Source organism: Macaca thibetana, chromosome 19 (assembly GCF_024542745.1).
Source record: "Macaca thibetana thibetana isolate TM-01 chromosome 19, ASM2454274v1, whole genome shotgun sequence".
Lineage (NCBI taxonomy): Eukaryota > Metazoa > Chordata > Mammalia > Primates > Cercopithecidae > Macaca > Macaca thibetana.
In genome coordinates this window covers 27,525,365-27,544,232 of record NC_065596.1, presented here as the reverse complement: position 1 = coordinate 27,544,232, position 18,868 = coordinate 27,525,365, and the positions used below count along the sequence as shown (strand labels likewise).

General features: G+C 44.8%; 3 protein-coding genes across 5 annotated transcripts in view; 1 reads left to right on the top strand and 2 right to left on the bottom strand.

Moving 5' to 3' along the window:
* The window catches only part of SAE1 (SUMO1 activating enzyme subunit 1), a 549,006-nt gene that overhangs the window by 350,194 nt on the left and 179,944 nt on the right, over positions 1–18,868 (bottom strand). The gene's annotated exons all lie outside the window — the stretch shown is intronic.
* The window catches only part of AP2S1 (adaptor related protein complex 2 subunit sigma 1), a 400,774-nt gene that overhangs the window by 359,596 nt on the left and 22,310 nt on the right, over positions 1–18,868 (top strand). The window lies entirely within an intron of this gene.
* The window catches only part of ARHGAP35 (Rho GTPase activating protein 35), a 150,186-nt gene that overhangs the window by 131,123 nt on the left and 195 nt on the right, over positions 1–18,868 (bottom strand). The gene's annotated exons all lie outside the window — the stretch shown is intronic.

The following is an 18,868-nucleotide window of genomic DNA, read 5'->3' as shown; positions in this document are numbered from 1 at the left end:
GCCCGCCTCAGCCTCCCAAAGCGCTGGGATTACAGGCGTGAGCCACACGCCCAGCCAGGAATTGCTTCTTATTGGTGAGCAAAGAAAGTAAATTTTTTTTTTTTTTTTTTTGAGACAGTGTCTTGCCCCATCGCCCAGACTGGAGTGAAGTGGCGCAATCTCAGCTCACTGCAACCTCCGCCTCCAGGTTTCAAGCAATTCTCATGCCTCAGCCTCCCAAGTAGCTGGGATTACAGGCATATACCACCGTGCCTGGCTAATTTGCATATTAGTAGAGATGGAGTTTTACCATGTTGGTCAGGCTGGTCCCTAACTCCTGGCCTCAAGTGATCCGTCCGCCTCGGCCTCCCAAAGTGCTGGGGGTTGGCCACTGCGCCCAGCAATGATGATGATGATGATGATGATGATTTTTGAGACAGTCTAGTTCGGCCATCCAGGCTGGAGTGCAATAGTGCAATCTCAGCTTATTGCAACCTCCGCCTCCTGGGTTCAAGCGATTCTCCTGCCTCAGCCTCCTGAGTAGCTGGGACTACAGGTGCTCACCACCATGCATGGCTAATTTTTGTATTTTTATTTATGTATTTATTTTGAGATGGAGTCTCACTCTGTTGTCCAGGCTGGAGTGCAGTGGCATGATCTCGGCTTACTGCAACCTCTTCCTCCTGGGTTCAACTGATTCTTCTGCCTCAGCCTCCTGAGTACCTGGGATTACAGGTACGTGCCATCACACCTGGCTAATTTTTGTATTTTTAGTAGAGACAGGGTTTCACCATGTTAGCCAGGAAGGTCTCTATCTCCTTAACTCGTGATCAGCCTGTCTTGGCCTCCCAAAGTGCTGGGATTACAGGTGTGAGCCACCGCACCTGGCCATTTTTGTATTTTTAGTAGAGACAGGGTTTCTCCATGTTGGCCAGGCTCGTCTCCAACTCCTGACCTCAGATGAGGTCACCTCAGTCTTCCAAAGAGCTGGGATTACTGGCATGAACCACCATGCCTGGCCTGCCCGGCAATTTTTTAAGATGGAATCTACTCCTGGTGAGGATGCTGTGAACACTGTAAAAATGACACCAAGGATTCAGAGTATTACATAGCTTAGCTGATAAAGTAGCAGCAGGGTTTCAGAAGATTGACTCTAATTTTGAAAGAATATCTACTGTGGATAAAATGCTATCAAAGAAATCTTTCATGAAAGGAAGACTCAATGAATGTGGCAAACTTCACTGTTGCCTTATTTTAACAAACTGCCACAGCCAGCCCAACCTTCAGTAACCACCACCCTGATGAATCAGAAGCCATCAGCATCAAGGCAGGACCCTCCACTAGCAAAAAGGTTATGACTCACCAAAGGCTCAGATGATCACTAGCATTTTTTAAGCAATAATGTATTTTTACAGGAGGCTGAGGCCAAGGAATCACTTGAGCCCAGGAGGTTGAGGCTGCAGTGAGCTGTGACCACACCACTGCACTCCAGGCTGGGCAACAGAATGAGATATCTCAAAAACAACAACAACAACAACAACAACAAAAGAAGTTGGGGGAGCTGGGCACCGTGGCTCCTGCCTATCAACCCAGCACTTGGGGAGGCCGAGGTGGGCAGATCACTTGAGGCTAGGAGTTTGAGATCACCCTGGCCAACATGGCGAAACCCCATGTCTACGAAAAATACAAACATTAGCCAAGCATGGTGGTGTGCGCATCTCTAGACCCAGCTACTCCAGAGGCTGAGGCACAAGAACTGCTTGAACCCGAGAGGCAGATGTTGCAGTGAGCCAAGACTGCACCACTGCATGTCAAACTGGGTGACAGAGTGAGAGTCTGTCTCAAAAAAATAAAATAAATATTAGGCCAGGCGTGATGGCTGATACCTGTAATCCCAGCACTTTGGGAAGCCGAGATGGATGGATCACTTGAGGCCAGGAGTTGAGACCAGCCTGGTCAATATGCAGAAACCCCGTTTTTACTAAAACTACAAAAAATTTAGCCAGGTGTGGTGGTGCGCATTTGTAGTTCCAGCTATTCAGGATGCTGAGAGAATTGCTTAAATCTGGGAAGTGGAGGCTGCAGTGAGCACCACTGCACTCTCTAGCCTGGATAACAAAAGAAGACTCTGTCTCAAAAAAAAAAACATAAAAAATAAAAAAATTTAAGCCGGGAACGGTGGCTCACGCCTGTAATCCCAGCACTTTGGGAGGCCAAGGCGGGTAGATCACCTGAGGTCAGGAATTCGAGACCAGCTTGGCCAACATGATGAAACTCCATCTTTACTAAAAATTCAAAAAATTAGCCAGGCATGGTGGCAGGCGCCTGTAATCCCAGCTACTTGGGAGGCTGAGGCAGGAGAATTGCCGGAACCCGAGAGGCAGAGGTTGCAATGAGCTGAGATCACGCCACTGAACTCCAGCCTGGGCAACAAGAGCAAAACTCTGTCCGCCCCCAACACAAAAAAATTAATTGATAAAATATTTAAATTTTTTAAAAAGGTATTTTAAAATTTATATACCTTTTTAAAGACATAATGTTACTGCACACTTAGACTACAGTATAGCGTAAAGATAACTTTTATTTCTTAATTTTTTTTATTACTTTTTGAGACAGTCTTGCTCTTGTCGTCCAGGCTGGAGCGCAATGGCACGATCACGGCTCACTGCAACCTCCGCCCCCCAGGTTCAAGCAATTCTCCTGCCTCAGGCTCCCAAGTAGCTGGGATTACAGGTGCCCACCACTATGCCTGGCTAATTTTTGTATTTTTAGTAGAGGCGGGGTTTCAACACTTTGGCCAGGCTGGTCTCGAACTCCTGACCTTAGGTTATCAACTCACCTCCGCCTCCCAAAGTGCTGGGATTACGGGCATGACCCACCACACCTGGCCAAAACATAACTTTTTTTTTTTTTGGAGACAGAGTTTTGCTCGTTGCCCAGGCTGGAATGCAATGGCATGATCTTGGCTCACCGCAACCTCTGCCTCCTGGTTTCAAGCGATTCTCCTGCCTCAGCCTCCTGAGTGGCTGGGATTACAGGCGCACGCCACCACGCCTGGCTAATTTTGTATGTTTAGTAGAAATGGAGTTCCTCCATGTTGGTCAGGCTGGTCTCAAACTCCTGACCTCAGGTGATCCACTTACTTCTGCCTCCCAAAGTGCTGGGATTACAGGCATGAGCCACTGCGCTTGACCAAAATATAACTTTTATATGCACTGGGAAACCAAAAAATATGTGACTGGCTTTATTGCCATATATGCTTTATTGCAGTAGTCTGGACCTAATCCCACACTATCTCTGAGTTATGCCTATATTTATTTTCCTACCACTATATTCTTTAGCTGGTCTCTTAAAGCCAAGTCCGGCCAAGTGCTCACACCTGTAATCCCAGCACTTTGGGAGGCTGAAAAGGGAGGCTTGAGTCTAGAGTTCAAGACCAGCCTGGGCAACACAGCAAGTCCATGCCTCTGTGAAAAATAAAAACATTTAGGCTGGGCACGGAGGCTCACGCTTGTAATCCTAGCACTCTGGGAGGCTGAGGCGGGAGAATCATGGTCAGGAGTTCCAGACCAGCCTGGCCAATATGGTGAAACCCCGTCTCTAGCAAAAATACAAACATTAGCCAGGTGTGGTGGTGGGTGCCTGTAGTCCCAGTTACATGGGAGGCTGAGGCAGGAGAATCACTTAAACCGGGAGGCAGAGGTTGCAGTGAGCCAAGATTGTGCCACTATACTCCAGCCTGGGCAACAGAGTGAGACTCCATCTCAAAAGAAAACAACAACAACAACAACAAATTTTAAAAAAATTAGCTGGGCTTGATGGCATGCATACACCTGTTGTCCCAGCTACTCAGAGGCTGAAGCAAGATGATTGAGCCTGTGAGGTAAGGCTGCAGTAAGGTGTGATAATGCCACTGTACTCCATGGAGCATGGGTGAGATCCTGTCTCAAAAAAAAAAAAAATTAAAAAAAAAAAAAAAAAGCCAGGTCCAGGTAGGGCAGCACTAATAATGACATATAGTAAGCATATTAACTAGCACAGTTACCCTATGAGTAAGCACTACCATATTCTCCTTTTTAATAGACGACGTGCCTAAGGCACCAAGAGTTTAAGGGGCCTTGTCGGAGGGTGCAGAGCAGGTAAGAGGTGGGACTGGGACTCAAACCTAAGCCATGTGTCATGATGAGAAAAAGAGTAACGGAGGCCTCAACAAATGTGGACAACTGCTATTTGGCCTATGACCTGGTGTTAACATTTAGGTGTATGAGACACTTTCTGATAAGACCTTCAAACTATCTGCTACCTGGGGGCAAATTACAAGTTGTACAAAGACCGCGATAACAAATCAATAGCATGTGCTGCTCCACTGATCCAAAATTTCATTATGCCGTCTTTGCAGCACTCTCACATGCTCACTTACCTGAACATTTTAATTACCTAATTGCTCTCTTTCATTCTTCCAGCAAAATCAAAGGTTACCAACTTCAGCGTTATGTTTACTCTCGGCATTTAGTTCTCAAAAAATAAAAATAAAAAGACCGTGGCAAGCAAAATAGGTATTTAAGCCCATTTTATAGACAAGAGAACTCAGAATAAGAATAAATGACTTGTCCTAAGTCACAAAGTTGGTGAGATGCAAATGAAAACTAACAATAGGTAAGTTTCTTTCCTCTACCTGGCTTGAGGAATCACAAGAATCTGAAGACTGAAAGGCGACAAACTTCATCTATTCCAGGGTTCTCTCATTCAGAAACTCATACCTTTATTCAACGAAGACTGAGCTCCTACTGACCTGTCAGGTCATGTTCTAGGTGATGTCACAGAACAAATGGAGGAACAAAAGACAAAAATCTCACACAGCATCCAAAATGCTTTATTTTGCAATTTCTTCCTGATGCCTGAACACCAACCTCCTTGAAGATCTGTTACTCTCCCCAACAACAGAAAGAATGATCAGTAAATAAACATTTAATAGATATATGTGTAGACGTCTTGTTAAATAAAAACGACAATAAAACCAAATGGGGTAAACTTTAAAATTATTGTTTATTTAAGACAAAACGAGACCGGGCGCGGTGGCTCACGCCTGAAATTCCAGCACTTTGAGAGGCCCAGGCAGGCGGATCAGGAGGTCAGGAGTTCGAGACCAGCCTGACCAACATGGTGAAACCCCATCTCTACTAAAAATGCAAAAATTGGCCGGGTGTGGTGGCGTGCGTCTATAATCCCAGCTACTCAGGAGGCTGAGGCAGGAGAATTGCTGGAACCCAGGAGGCGGAGGTTGCAGTAAGCCAAAGATCGCATCATTGCACTCCAGACGGGGCAACAGAGCAAGACTCCGACTCAAAAAAAAAAAAAAGACAAAACATAAAACACGAGCTTGGATCACTTTCTTTAAAAGTTCTTTCTCGGCCGGGCGCGGTGCCTCAAGCCTGTAATCTCAGCACTTTGGGAGGCCGAGACGGGCGGATCACGAGGTCAGGAGATCGAGACCATCCTGGCTAACATGGTGAAACCCCGTCTCTACTAAAAAAAAAAATAAAAAAACTAGCTGGGCGAGGTGGTGGGCGCCTGTAGTCCCAGCTACTCGGGAGGCTGAGGCAGGAGAATGGCATAAAACCCGGCAGGCGGAGCTTGCAGTGAGCTGAGATCCAGCCACTGCACTCCAGCCTGGGTGACAGAGCGAGACTCCGTCTCAAAAAAAAAAAAAAAAAAAGTTCTTTCTCATAATAAGATGAAATCGGTCTTCCTAGTCAATGCATTCTTGCATTGAAATGCTTAGTCACACATAATTCTTTAAGATAAGATCAAGGAAAAATAATCAGGCCACTGGCCTTCTAAATTTTTTACATTCTGCTAAAGAAACAGGGTGTTCCTTGTGTTACCTGTAAGGGAAGAATTGCTTTTGTTTTATAAACGGCATATAAATTCTCCGAGAGAGGAGGAGGCATGTTTTGTGCACTGTAAACCTTGTAGATACCCATATCTCTACCTCTATCCTCTGAACTACAAAGAACTAGTTTGTTCCCTCTTCTGCTTAATACTTTTGCTAAATTATTTAAATAAAATTAATTAAAGACAGGACTTCAAAATAGGACTCTGGGAAAAAAAATTTTAATAGCTTAGCTTAGCCGGGCAAGGTGGCTCACACCTGTAATCCCAGCACTTGGGAGGCTGAAGCGGGCGGATCACCTGAGGTCAGGAGTTTGAGACCAGCCTCATGAACATGGAAAAACTCTGTCTCTACTAAAAATACAAAATCAGCCCAGCGTGGTGGTGCATGCCTGTAATCCCAGCTACTCAGGAGGCTGAGGCCAGAGAATCACGTGTACCCGGGAGGTGGAGGTTACAATGAGCCAAGATTGTGCCATTGCACGCCAGCCTATTAAAATGTTTTTGGCGCATAAAAGGGAACACATAACTAATTTTATAGCCATTTCCGACTTTGACCAATGGCTTTTTTTTTTTTTTTTTGAGATGGAGTCTCACTCTGTCAGCCAGGCTGGAGTGCAGTGGCACGATCTCAGCTCACTGCAACCTCCACCTCCTGGGTTCAAGCAATTCTCCTGCCTCAGCCTCCCAAGTAGCAGGATTACAGGTGCCCGCCACCAAGCCTGGCTAAATTTTTTTTTGTATTTTTAGTAGAGATGGGGTTTCACCATGTTGGCTAGGGCAGTTTTGAACTCCTCAAATGATCCGCCCACCTCGGCCCCCCAAAGTGCTAGGATTACAGGTGTGAGCCACCGTGCCCAGCCTGCTTTTTTTTGAGACGGAGTCTCGCTCTGTCACCCAGGCTGGAGTGCAGTGGCAATCTCCGCTCACTGCAAGCTCCGCCTCCCGGGTTCACGCCATTCTCCTGCCTCAGCCTCCCGAGTAGCTGGGACTAAAGGCGCCTGCCACCATGCCCAGCCAATTTTTTCATATTTTCACGAAAATACTTTTAGTAGAGAGGGGGTTTCATCGTATTATCGATCGGGGATGGTCTCGATCTCCTGACCTCGTGATCCGCCCACCTTGGCCTCCCAAAGTGCCGGGATTATAGGCGTGAGCCATTGCGCCTGGCCCTGCTCCTTTCTCTTAAAACAAGCACACTTCGGGGATTAGAAGAGAACCTTGTTTAAAGATAACCAAGGGTTCAGCTCTATCCACCATGGAGTAGATTTGAATTATCTTCATCTCTGGGCTGAGATCACACTGGGCGAAACCATTCTGGAAAGTGTAAAGTCCTTTCCAGACTTTCTGGAAAGTGTGTAAAAAAAGCATTCTGGAAACTGTAAAGTTGGCCAGAGAAGGCAGTAGGGAGCAGAGACTCTGGGCCAGACTGCTTTGGGGACCTACTAGCCATGTGGCCTTGGGCAAGTCCCCTCTCTGGAACCTCGGTTCCTCATCTAGAAGGTGAGAATACCACCTACCCCAGAGGGTTATTGTGAGGAGAATATAAGATAACGTTTCGTAGTCTTCTGGTATGTAATAAACAGGTCACTGTTATTATTTGGTAATATTATTAGTAATTAATTTGATTATTCTCTAAGAAAGGGTGAATGTCTTACCTTCGAAGATACTAAAGAGTCCAACAGATCTTACCATGGCTAATTTATTGCTTTTTGGCTCAATTTTTCCTTCATATGTTTATAAGAAAAGCCAAACACAAGACAACCACACTACAAAAAAAAAACTTGTTTAATCTTGTTTTCCCTGAATCAGAAATAGTAAAATCATTGTGGAAAGCTTGGGAAAATTCAAAAAAAAGTTTTAATCACCCATAATCCTACAACACAGAGTTAACTAGTAATACTTCAGCATATTTCTTCCACTTTTTCGTATATATATTTTAAAATAACTGGACTCATGCTGTTTATAGTTCTATATCCTATTTTTTCCCACATTTAATTTTATTTTGTGTGCACTTTCCCATGTCAAATATTCTCAAAAACATACTTTTTTAATGACTCCATAACCTTTCCATAAAGCAAACCATTCCCCTAAGGTTAAAACATTTAGATTTTTTTTTTTGTTAATTTATAAACATCCATATAGTTAACATAGTTAACATTTCTTTTGTATACAATCTTGATTCACATCTCTATTTCTCGGTCCCTATAGATTCTTTTTTTTTTTTTCTGTGAGACAGAGTCTCACTCTGTCACCCACGCTGGAGTGCAATGGCGTAATCTCCACTCAACGCAATCTCTGTCTTCCAGGTTCAAGCGATTCTCCTACCTCAGCCTCCCGAATAGCTGAGATTACAGGCACCCGCCACCATGCCCGGCTAATTTTTTGTATTTTCAGTAGAGATGGGGTTTCACCATGTTGGCCAGGCTGGTCTCGAACTCCTGACCTCAAGAGATCCGCCCACTTAGGCCTCCCCAAGTGCTGGGATTACAGGCATGAGCCACCGCACCCGGCCCTATAGATTCTTATAAGTAGATCAAGGATTGTATGTTTCTTAAAACATTGCTGGATGGGCATGGTAGCTCACGCCTGTTATCCCAGCACTCTGGGAGGCCGAGGTGGGCAGATCACTTGAGGTCAGGAATTCAAGAACACCCTGGCCAACATGGTGAAACCTCGTACCTACTCAAAACAACAACAACAACAACAAAATATATATATATACACACACACATATAAATATATCACAAAAATTAGCTAGGCATGGTGGTGGGTGCCTGTAATCCCAGCTACTTGGGAGGCTGAGGCAAGAGAATCCCTTGAACCCGGGAGGCGGAGGTTGCAGTGAGCCAAGATTACGCCACTGCACTCCAGCCTGAGCAACAGAGCAAAACTCTCTCTTGGAAAAAAAAAACAAAAAACAAACAACAACAACAAGAAAAACAGGCCGAGTGCGGTGGCTCACGCCTGTAATCCCAGCACTTGGGGAGGCCGAGGCAGGTAGATCACATGAGGTCAGGAGTTCAAGACCAGCCTGGCCAACATGGCAAAACCCCATCTCTACTAAAAGTACAAAAATTAGCCAGGCATGGTGGCACGCGCTTGTAATCCCAGTTAATGGGGAGGCTGAGGCAGGAGAATTGCTTGAACCCGGGAGGCAGAGCTCGCAGTGAGCCGAGATCATGCCACTGCACTCTAGCCTGGGTGACACAGCAAGACTCCATCTCAAAAAACAAACAAATAAAACATTGCTAAACTACTTTCCTGAAAGTTCACACTAGTTTGCAGGCCTGATAGTAATTTCAATATCAGTTCCATTTCACTCTCATCAGCATCGACCACTATCTCTTTTAATTTCTGCAAACAGAGACCAAAATAATCTGGAATTACAACACGAGTAGAAAAGATCTGTTAAAGGAATGCTTTCACACTTGTGATAATTTATACAATGAAATCACCGTTATCCCATTCTTTATCAGGTATTTGACCCAGCCCAGATAGGTAAAGTTAGAAACATCCTACATGTTCACATTTGTATATTAAAGTAATAATTGAAGTGCCTTATATAGACTAGACTCTCAAATAATTTCCAGCTCAGTAAGAACTATGTAGAAAAGGGAATCATGCCCCATCATAGGAAAAAGGGGCGTGTACAACATGCAAAATATTCAGAAATGGACACTTAAGATTTATTTACTTTTCTACATGTAGATTATACTTTAATTTTTTAAGAAAAAACTTAAAAAGGGATTTGTACACAAGAAAATATATACACCTTGTATATACATCACATCAAATCATAACAACTTTAGCTAAGGCTGCCATTTTTTAAGCCTTTGTGGTTATTGAGTGGCTACTACTAGGTACATGCCAACAGCCACGACCCACTCCACAGCAGTCAGGAGTCTTCTCTTTTTCCTCATTTATCAAAGGCTTTATCTACATTCCTCAAATGACTGAGCAATCAGAGGAAGAAATTTCTTATACGCTGGCAGCATTAAAAAACATACACAGTGATTTCAGGCCATTAAAAAGGTTACTATAAAAGCAGCATATCCACCAGCCTCTACCTACAACGTTAATAGGCATTTCTGAAAAATAAAGATCTAGTGATACGTTTTATCACCAATCATTTAGGTAAGCTATTCCCAGTGAAATAATTCCCTTGAAGTGAAAGCTACTCTACCAGAAGTGCAGATTTCAAGAATCTAATAATCTTGTATTAACGCAGTGCTGACTTTCATTTGTACACAATCAATTTGTTACTGAACAAAGAACTCTTTTTAATTGCCCATGGCAATTAATGGTAATCATTTTCCTTTGTCTCATTCCTAAGTAGTGCAGGCTGCAAAAGATAAAGCCACAGTTTTGACCTTTCTTTTAAATGAAAATGAGGAAAAAGTACAATGCAACCATATACATACACAAACACACAATGCAAATACATATACACACACATACACACACACACACACACATATAATTTTTTTTTTTTTTTTTTTGAGACAAAGTCTCACTTCATCACCCAGGCAGGACTGGAGTGGCGCGATCATGGCTCATTGCAGCCTTTACCTCTGGGGGCTAGGTGTTTAGGTGATCTGCCCACCTTGGCCTCCCAAAGTGCTGGGATTATACGCTTGAGCCACCACGCCTGGCCAACTATATATATACACCTCAGGAGGCTATTAGCTGTAACTAACCAGCATACTTTTAGACTAACATTTTATTAAATGCAAAAAGTTACTAAATAAAGTATTATGGGCCGGGCACGGTGGCTCAAGCCTGTAATCCCAGCACTTTGGGAGGCCGAGACGGGCGGATCACGAGGTCAGGAGATCGAGACCATCCTGGCTAACACGGTGAAACCCCGTCTCTACTAAAAAATACAAAAAAAACTAGCCGGGCGAGGTGGCGGGCGCCTGTAGTCCCAGCTACTCGGGAGGCTGAGGCAGGAGAATGGTCTAAACCCGGGAGGCGGAGCTTGCAGTGAGCTGAGATCTGGCCACTGCACCCCAGCCTGGGCGACAGAGCAAGACTCTGTCTCAAAAAAATAAATAAAAATAAAAATAAAAATAAAAATAAAGTATTATGGCCCTATGGGGAGGCTCAGGCCTGTAATCCCAGCACTTTGGGAGGCCGAAGCATAAGGATCACCTGAGGTCAGGAGTTTAAGACCAGCCTGGCCAACATGGTGAAACCCCATCTCTACTAAAAATACAAAAAACTAGCCAGGCATGGTGGTAAGCGCCTGTAATCCCAGCTACTCGGGAGGCTGAAGCAGGACAATCACTTGAACCTGGGATGTGAAGGTTGCAGTGAGCTGAGATTGCACCACTGTGCTCCAGCCTGAGTGACAGAGGAAGACTACGTCGCGAGAAAAAAAAAAAAAAAAGAGTATCATAGTGAGCTCCACATAAATAACTCAAGAGGAAAGATGTATTTCTATCTGTATGTTTCTTTTTTTATTTTTAATTGTAAATTGACAAATTGTAGTTGCATATATTCTATGCATATATTTTTAGTTGCCTACCTAAAGAAAATATTTCAATTTGTAGCTACCCAAATACTTTTCTACTTGCTGAAAAAAATGTAGATTTAAGGAGTTATTACATGACCAAACATCTCTACCTTCTTCCTGTTAGACTAGTTTACTTACAGTTTTGTTACACCTGTGTTTGAATCCAGGTCAGAAATAAAATGCTCAACTTTTCCAAATATGCTGGCTAAAAAGGCAAGCTGGTACTTGTGGTGTAGACTCTTTTCAAAATGCTGTGATACAGAACCTACTGTGTGCTCAAATCTCTGAATATGAAAGTCTTCAAGACCATTAATACAGGATTATGTCCCAAGAAGCCAGATACTAATCAGAATAGTCTATTCAACATTTACTTCTCTTCACCCTATATGGTTAATTGTTTACAACTGACTATAAATTCCTTAAGGTGATGAACTATGCTAATTATTATACGCCCAGAGAGGCAACGTAGCCTAATAAAATAAACACAAATTTTGAAATCAGACAGATGTGGATTCTTAACACTGCCTTACTACTTATTAACTGTGTCACCATGATCAAGAAATGTATAATACAGCAAGTATGCAGATTAAAGTATCCTGGGCCAGGGCCAGGCGCGGTGGCTCACGTCTGTCATCCCAGCACTTTGGGATGCCAAGGCGGGTGGCTCACCTGAGGTCAGGAGTTCGAGACCAGGCTGGCCAACGTGGCAAAACCCCGTCTCTACTAAAAATATAAAAATTAGATGGGCATGGTTGGCGTGCGCCTGTAATCCCAGCCACTCGGGAGGTTGAGGCATGAGAATAGCTGGAATTCAGGAGGCGGAGGTTGCAGTGAGCCGAGATCTCGCCACTGCACTCCAGACTGGGCGATAGAGCAAGAGTCCGTCTCAAAAAAAAAGAAAGAAAGAAAAAAAAAAAAAAAGCTGACCAGGACAGCAGGCCCTCTAAGCCTTTAAAGTCTGCAAATGGCCATTACAGTTGGTATAAACATCTAAAAAAAAAAAAAAAAAAGACTCTAGCACCTGTTTTATCTTCTATCAACATGGATGCAATGGGGGCCTACCAAGTACAAAGTATTCTGCTAGGTGTGGTGGGAAATCAAAGATAATGTAAGAGGCTCCTCATCCTCAGGAGTTTACTATCTATCTAGAGAGAGATGACAATCTATTATTAGCCACAACATAAGGCAGAATGGGAACTAACTAGTATAATCCCCTCATTTTTCAAATGAAGGAACTGTAGTCCACAGAATTGAAAATGATTTGGCTAGTTACACGGCTAGTAAATCCAGGGCTAGGGCTAGAATCCAGGTTTCTTTAACATTCTTTACATCATAGGAAGTTGCCTCTCAATTGTTCAAATTCAATTACCAATTTACTACAGTGGCCAGGACGAGGACATCATCCAAGTAAGAATGCAGAGATATTAGGAGAGCAAAAGAGGCAGGAAATACCTACAGATCTATAATACAACAGTCACAACTGCTGCAAAGTGCATAAAAAGAAAATGTTTGTTTCAATAAAGGAAAATGAGAGAGATAGGCAAGTCTGGCTATTTTCAACTAAAATAAATATTACTTTCCTGTAATGATACTTCATGGCTGAAACTATCTGGTTCTCTGCTAATATATCAACTTAATGGCATTTCTCAATATCAGAAAAGCAAATAAATGAAAATTAGATTGACAGGTGCCAAAAGTTATCTTCAAGAATTCTTCATAGATGAAGCCTGATAAAGCATTGGATCAAAAGTTAAATAGAAAGAAACTTTCGGGAAGATGAACATGAATTATTTGTTTGCATTTCTTAATGCCAGGAATACAAGTGCTATTCAGACCATTGCTGTTTGAGAGCCTAGGTCAACAATGACTCAGCTTGAAAAATTCCATATTGTTTTTAAAAGAGATATATGGTTTCAGTTATGTAGCTAATATAATCTGGATAATCCCATCCCCCTAAATTATAAAGTAATTTCCATGTGAACGGTTGAAAAACAGGCAGTGTTTATTTTATATCTGAAAAAGTATACAAGGGTAATCCAGCTCATTTTACTGCGTCTCCCAGGGAAAGAGCCCCCTACACAAACTCCAGGTTATAGGACTTGATGACAGGCAGTTGGGGATTGGCAGGTGAGGGAGGAATCAAAGAGCAGCAACAGGAGCTTAGTCCTAAGCCCCAGCTCTAACTTGGTACGTACCCAGGACAACAAGAATCTACAATCAGACCTGGACAGCACACCAGACTTCAGACTAGGAAGGTGAAGCCCAGAGAGGTAAAGCAATTTGTTCAAGGTCCCAACTAATTAGGACAAGGCCTAGATCAGAAGGCAGGTCCCCGCCGTTATATAAGTCCAGTACTTTTCTGCTGTGGCAGGAAGCCTGTCACAATGCGTTATGCCAGCCTTCCATTCCTCCATCTGTAAATGAGGAGGCTAGACCAGGCACTGACTTTCACACTGAGTTCCAATGAACGCAAGGCGTCAAAGGAGGTATTTCTGCTAGTCACCTTCTCTCTTCATGCAAAGAATCTCAATTTTAGCCATTTTATAGATCGTGAAAAAGAAATCTTACCAACTGGACATCATGGATAGTGCCGTGATGAATAACAGAAGATTTTTTTAAAAAAGGGAAAAACAGGTCAGGCGTGGTGGCTCATGCCTGTAATCCCAGCACTTTGGGAGGCCGAGGCAGGTGGATCACTTGAAGTCAGGAGTTCAAGACCAGCCTGGCCAACATGATGAAACCCCATCTCTACTAAAAATACAAAAATTAACCTGGCGTGGTGGCGCATGCCTGTAATCCCAGCTACTTCAGAAGCTGAGGCAGGAGAATCGCTTGAACCCGGGAGGCGGAGGTTGTGGGGAGCTGAGATTGTGCCACTGCACTCCAGCCTGGGCAACAAGAGTGAAACTCCGTCTCAAAAAAAAAAAAAAAAAAAAAAGTCACGATGACTGTGTAAATTAAGACATTGTTTAGACTGCCAGGTGGTGACTGACAACAGTTATAGCAGATCACAGGAAGACCCTGCAAGCAGCCTAACACCTCTCAGGAGACCACAGTGGACCAAAGATGGGAAGCAGACCAGACTAGACGGAGACCAACAGCCACTCCAACCTTTTCAATCTCCAACTATATTGACCTGATGCCTCACCTCCTCACATGCAGACTCACCAAACATTTATCAGGCTATGGTTTACTGTCACCTCTGCAGCCCCCACCCCTCCCAGGCTGTGTCCTTTGCCAAAAGTCACCATCAAGGTCCATGGATCTGCCCATGAATCTGCACACCGACAACTTCTTTCAACTTCTTCTCTTCTGGATCAAGAAGAATGAGTATTTTCTGATTTGTCACCGTCCTAAATGCGTCAACCTTCACCATGCCAAGGAAAATGGGGGGCAGGTAAAAGGCGGGAGGGATGGCCAAAAAAAGATTAGTTGAAAACAAGATGATGACTTAAACGAGGAACTTTGATCAGATTAGTTTTTAAAAGTCTTTACAAAGATTTCCTAGGCAGGGCAAGAGCCCTTGAAAACATGTTACTACGTCGAAAGCAGTTGCCTACCGCCATCTCCTGCTCCAGCCCCCCGACTCCAAATGGCATATTAACTGTGCCAGAAGGCCAAGGCTACCACCTCACATTTCTGTAGCACCCAATTCCATCATGAAAGCAAATGTCAATGCTGGAGTTGGGGCCTCTGCTGGATCAGAGAAATCTGACAGTCTTTAAGAACATCGGTTAGCAGTGTAGGTGGAAAAATCAGCTCTTTATTCTGTGTTTCCTCTCTCCCTATTATGTAAACTTAGGCTTTTGGCATGCAGGACCTTTTTATGCTGCCAATGATATTAAAACTCTGGGACACACATTTAAGCAGTACTGCATACACAGTTGTTTTTATTCTTAATTATCTGTCACTTCTATATTAAGAATAAAAAACAAAACAACCATTGATACTAACATGGGTAACACAAACTCTAACATAAATTCAGGAAATTAATCATGATATACAAGGCTAAAAATTCACCAACAGAAATGAATCAAAAAATCTTTAAGTCAATAATGGTGAAAACCCATGCCATACATAGATCATTAAAATTACCAGATTCTGTCAGAAAATTTTAAAAAGTTCAAGGAGCCATACAGATCTACTATCAGCCCTCTTCACTGTCTCACATACAAATGCCCTAATATTTGATGAATGAATGGTCCAACTCTGTAGATGACAGTGAATGTTTTTTATTTCAAATATGTCCACACAGAATTATTTCTAAATAAGTACTAAAATAAACAAAGTTTGATCATAGCTCAGTTAAGAAAGTCCTTCCAGTAAATGCTCCTTCACAGTTGGATGGCTACTTTAATATACAATTGCCCTAGGCCACAGTAGGGAAAAAAAAATCAGGCTTTTGATTTACTTAAGAAATAAAATAAATAAACCTAGAACATGCAAAAGATTCCCTTTCCCAAGTTAAGGAAGGAAAATGGTTGGATAGATTTTCTGTAAAAACCACCTTTACCCCTGAATGAACTTCCTAAATCCGCCCCGCCGCCCAACCATATAGTCATTAAAGAAAATCGCTCAGGAATGGTAGCTAAGACGCATTTCTCAGATAATAAGACTAAAAATCCAATCACATCCACCAGTTCCTGGCACCCTTTTCTAACTCTACCAAATCAGGTCACTCAAAAAGCTTAAGGAATGTCAGCGCCCACCCACACACCCCTTGTACACCAATGAGCCCCAGAATCTAGCATGGATCTGCCCAGAGGCACTCAGCTCCTGTGGCAGGGAGAGCCTGCAATACCAGAGGGCAGAAATCTGAGTGACACTTGGCACTCTCTCTTTCAACAAACAACCGCAAAGTGCTTTCCAAACCCAAGCCCTCACCATTTTGAAGACCAGGAAGCTGGAGCCTTCCCTGGAGCAGAGGTGAAAAAGAAATAATAAGCCCACCTTCCCCATCCCCTCCCCCAAGGTCACACTGCAAACCAGAGGCCATTAGGGAAGGCAAGACTGTAGCTTCCCTAGGTCCAAGTGTGGCCATAACCCCCAGTGGGATCGGGAGAATCTGAGAACTGGCATTTCCCCAGCTAGAGGTAAAACAAAATGACTTGTCAGCTGGGGGAAAAAAAAGCACACTCCTAGGGGTGCTGGCTTAGAGGTGGAATAGGAGACAGGGTACTGTATGCAACCGCTCAGAGAAGGAAAGAGGGAAAGTGAGAAAGAGAATAAAGATCTGTGAGCAGCTGCAATCCCCTTTTCCAAAGGACACAAAGCTGCAGAGCCCAGAGATCGGAAGGGGGAGAGCAAACAGCAGAGAAAAGAAAATGGGGCAACGGAAAGAGATCTACCTCCCTCCACACTACTAACCTAGTGGAAGTGGGAGAAATGGGGGAGACACTCCCAGACTCCACAGAGCAGTAACAATCAACCAACTCCCACCTATTTACCCAGATCTCTCAGGATCCCTGGGGATAGAACCCTCAGGGTTAGGGTGCAGAGAGAGAATCTGCAGTCTCAGAGCCTGAGAGCCTAAGGCCCAATCCAGCCCCTTTGCCTCTGCAGCAGAGGGATGGAAAACAGAGAAAGACATGCCTGAAAGGGGAAGTGCTCAATGGGGAATGGGTGGGCCACGGGTGGTGAGCTGCGATGAGCAGGTCTGATAGGAACTAAATGGGAAGAGGAGCCTGCCAAGATACAAGGGGAAAGGGGAAAAAAAAAAAGGTGAGGAAGGAAACAAGTCCAAGACGAACAGAATTGGGAGAGGGATATCAAAGGTGAGTAAGGGGAGTGAGAATCTATCACAGCACTGAGGCAGCTCCAAGAGGAAGGTGGGGGGGATACATAGGAAAGAATGATTAAGAAGACATCTTAATGTCACAATTGGAGGGAGTGAGAACTCCAAAAGAAGACAAGAGGCAGGGCAGTGGAGGGTGGGCAAATAAAGCAGAGTGAAGGGTGAAGGCTGAATCAAAATGGTGGGGGGAAGAGAATGTCATGTGGAAAACTTAAGACTCGGGAGGGAACAGAGAAGGGACACAGTGACAAGAACCCCAGTGTTAAAGGACCGCTCCAAGCGCGGACGGCAATACAGAAGTTAAAAACCGGTCTAAAAACATGCGGGCAAGTGGACAGCTCCGAAACAGTCGAGCTGGGGAGGGAAACACTAAATAGAGGATGGGGCAGAATTGAAAAAAAGGAGGAGAAAGTGCAGGTACAAAATGGATCTAGGGGCAGGTCTGTGAGATGCACAACGGGAAGGGGATGGGTGACCAGCCCGGGAGGTATCAGAGGTATAGTGACGTTAAAGGGCATGTCTAAGGGCTAAAACGGGGAGGAGAGGAGTTGGAGCAAAGGGGACAGGAAGCAGTTTTTAGGCAGAGAACTGAAGGAGATACAGGCCAAAGAAAGGAGTAGCAAATGCATGCAGTAGCTCAGAGAAGTGCCAAAAAGGAGGTGGGGAAAACAGGAAACCTCCAAGAGAACACTGGGGCTGAAACTGAAGGCAGTCTGAGTTAGGGAGAGATCAGTTGAGTGAACAGCAGAAATGGGAGACCTGCAGAGTCAGAGAAGCGGGAGGAGGCTGCTTCCCGGGAAGGCAGTCAGAAGCAAGCAGGTGAGGGGAGCGCAGCAAGATCTGAGGTCGGGCAAGGGGCAGAGCTAAGAGGCAGAAAGGTATGGAAGAGAGGAAAGGGTCTGAATGGCAAACGGTAACAAGAGCTGAGAAGGGGAAGAGGCAAGCACGGTGCAGCCAAGTCCGAGGGGATCAGGGGAATGAACTGGGGCACGGAAGGGTCAGAAGGCCAGCCGAGGGGCATCCCGGGGTGCAGCAGGCTCTGTGAGAGGGCAGACAGAAATGCAGATAGTAGGGCCCACGAGGGAACCGGATTAAGTCCAAGGGGAAGACCTGGGGCAGCAGTGCCTGGTTGAACAGGGGTCTCAGATGGATCTCCAAGGGGTTGGAACCGCAGGTCCTAAAGGGACAGCTCCCAGGGTGCAACATATTCTGAGACAAGAATAATAGCACAGCAGGTAGGTCAAAGAAGGGGCCGAGGACAGATCTGAAGGGTGGTGAGAGCAGAATCGAGAAGAGGCAGAAGGGTCACGGATCTCAAAAGTGGGAGCCACAATTAAGGGATGCAGAATGGTCAATGAGAAAAAGGTGGGTCCCAAGAGCACTGCAGAGCCCGGGAGGAGCGAAGGGCATTATGGAGGGGTGGAAGAGGGAAGGGGGTCGCAGAATTGGGAGCCGGATGGCTGAAGTCGGAGAGGCTCTGAGGCAGACACCGAGATCCCAACTGATCGGGGGTGGGGGCGGCAGCGGGGACAGCAGGGCTGCGGCGGGCAGGGGTAGGTCCAAAGGGCAGAAAGGCCCCACGGGCCGGGCCGACGCGCGAAGCGACGGGGACGGCGGGGCCCGGGGAGCTGGGGGGGCCGCTCCTCCCCTCCCCCTCCAGCTCCTCCATTGTTCGCGGGCTCCGG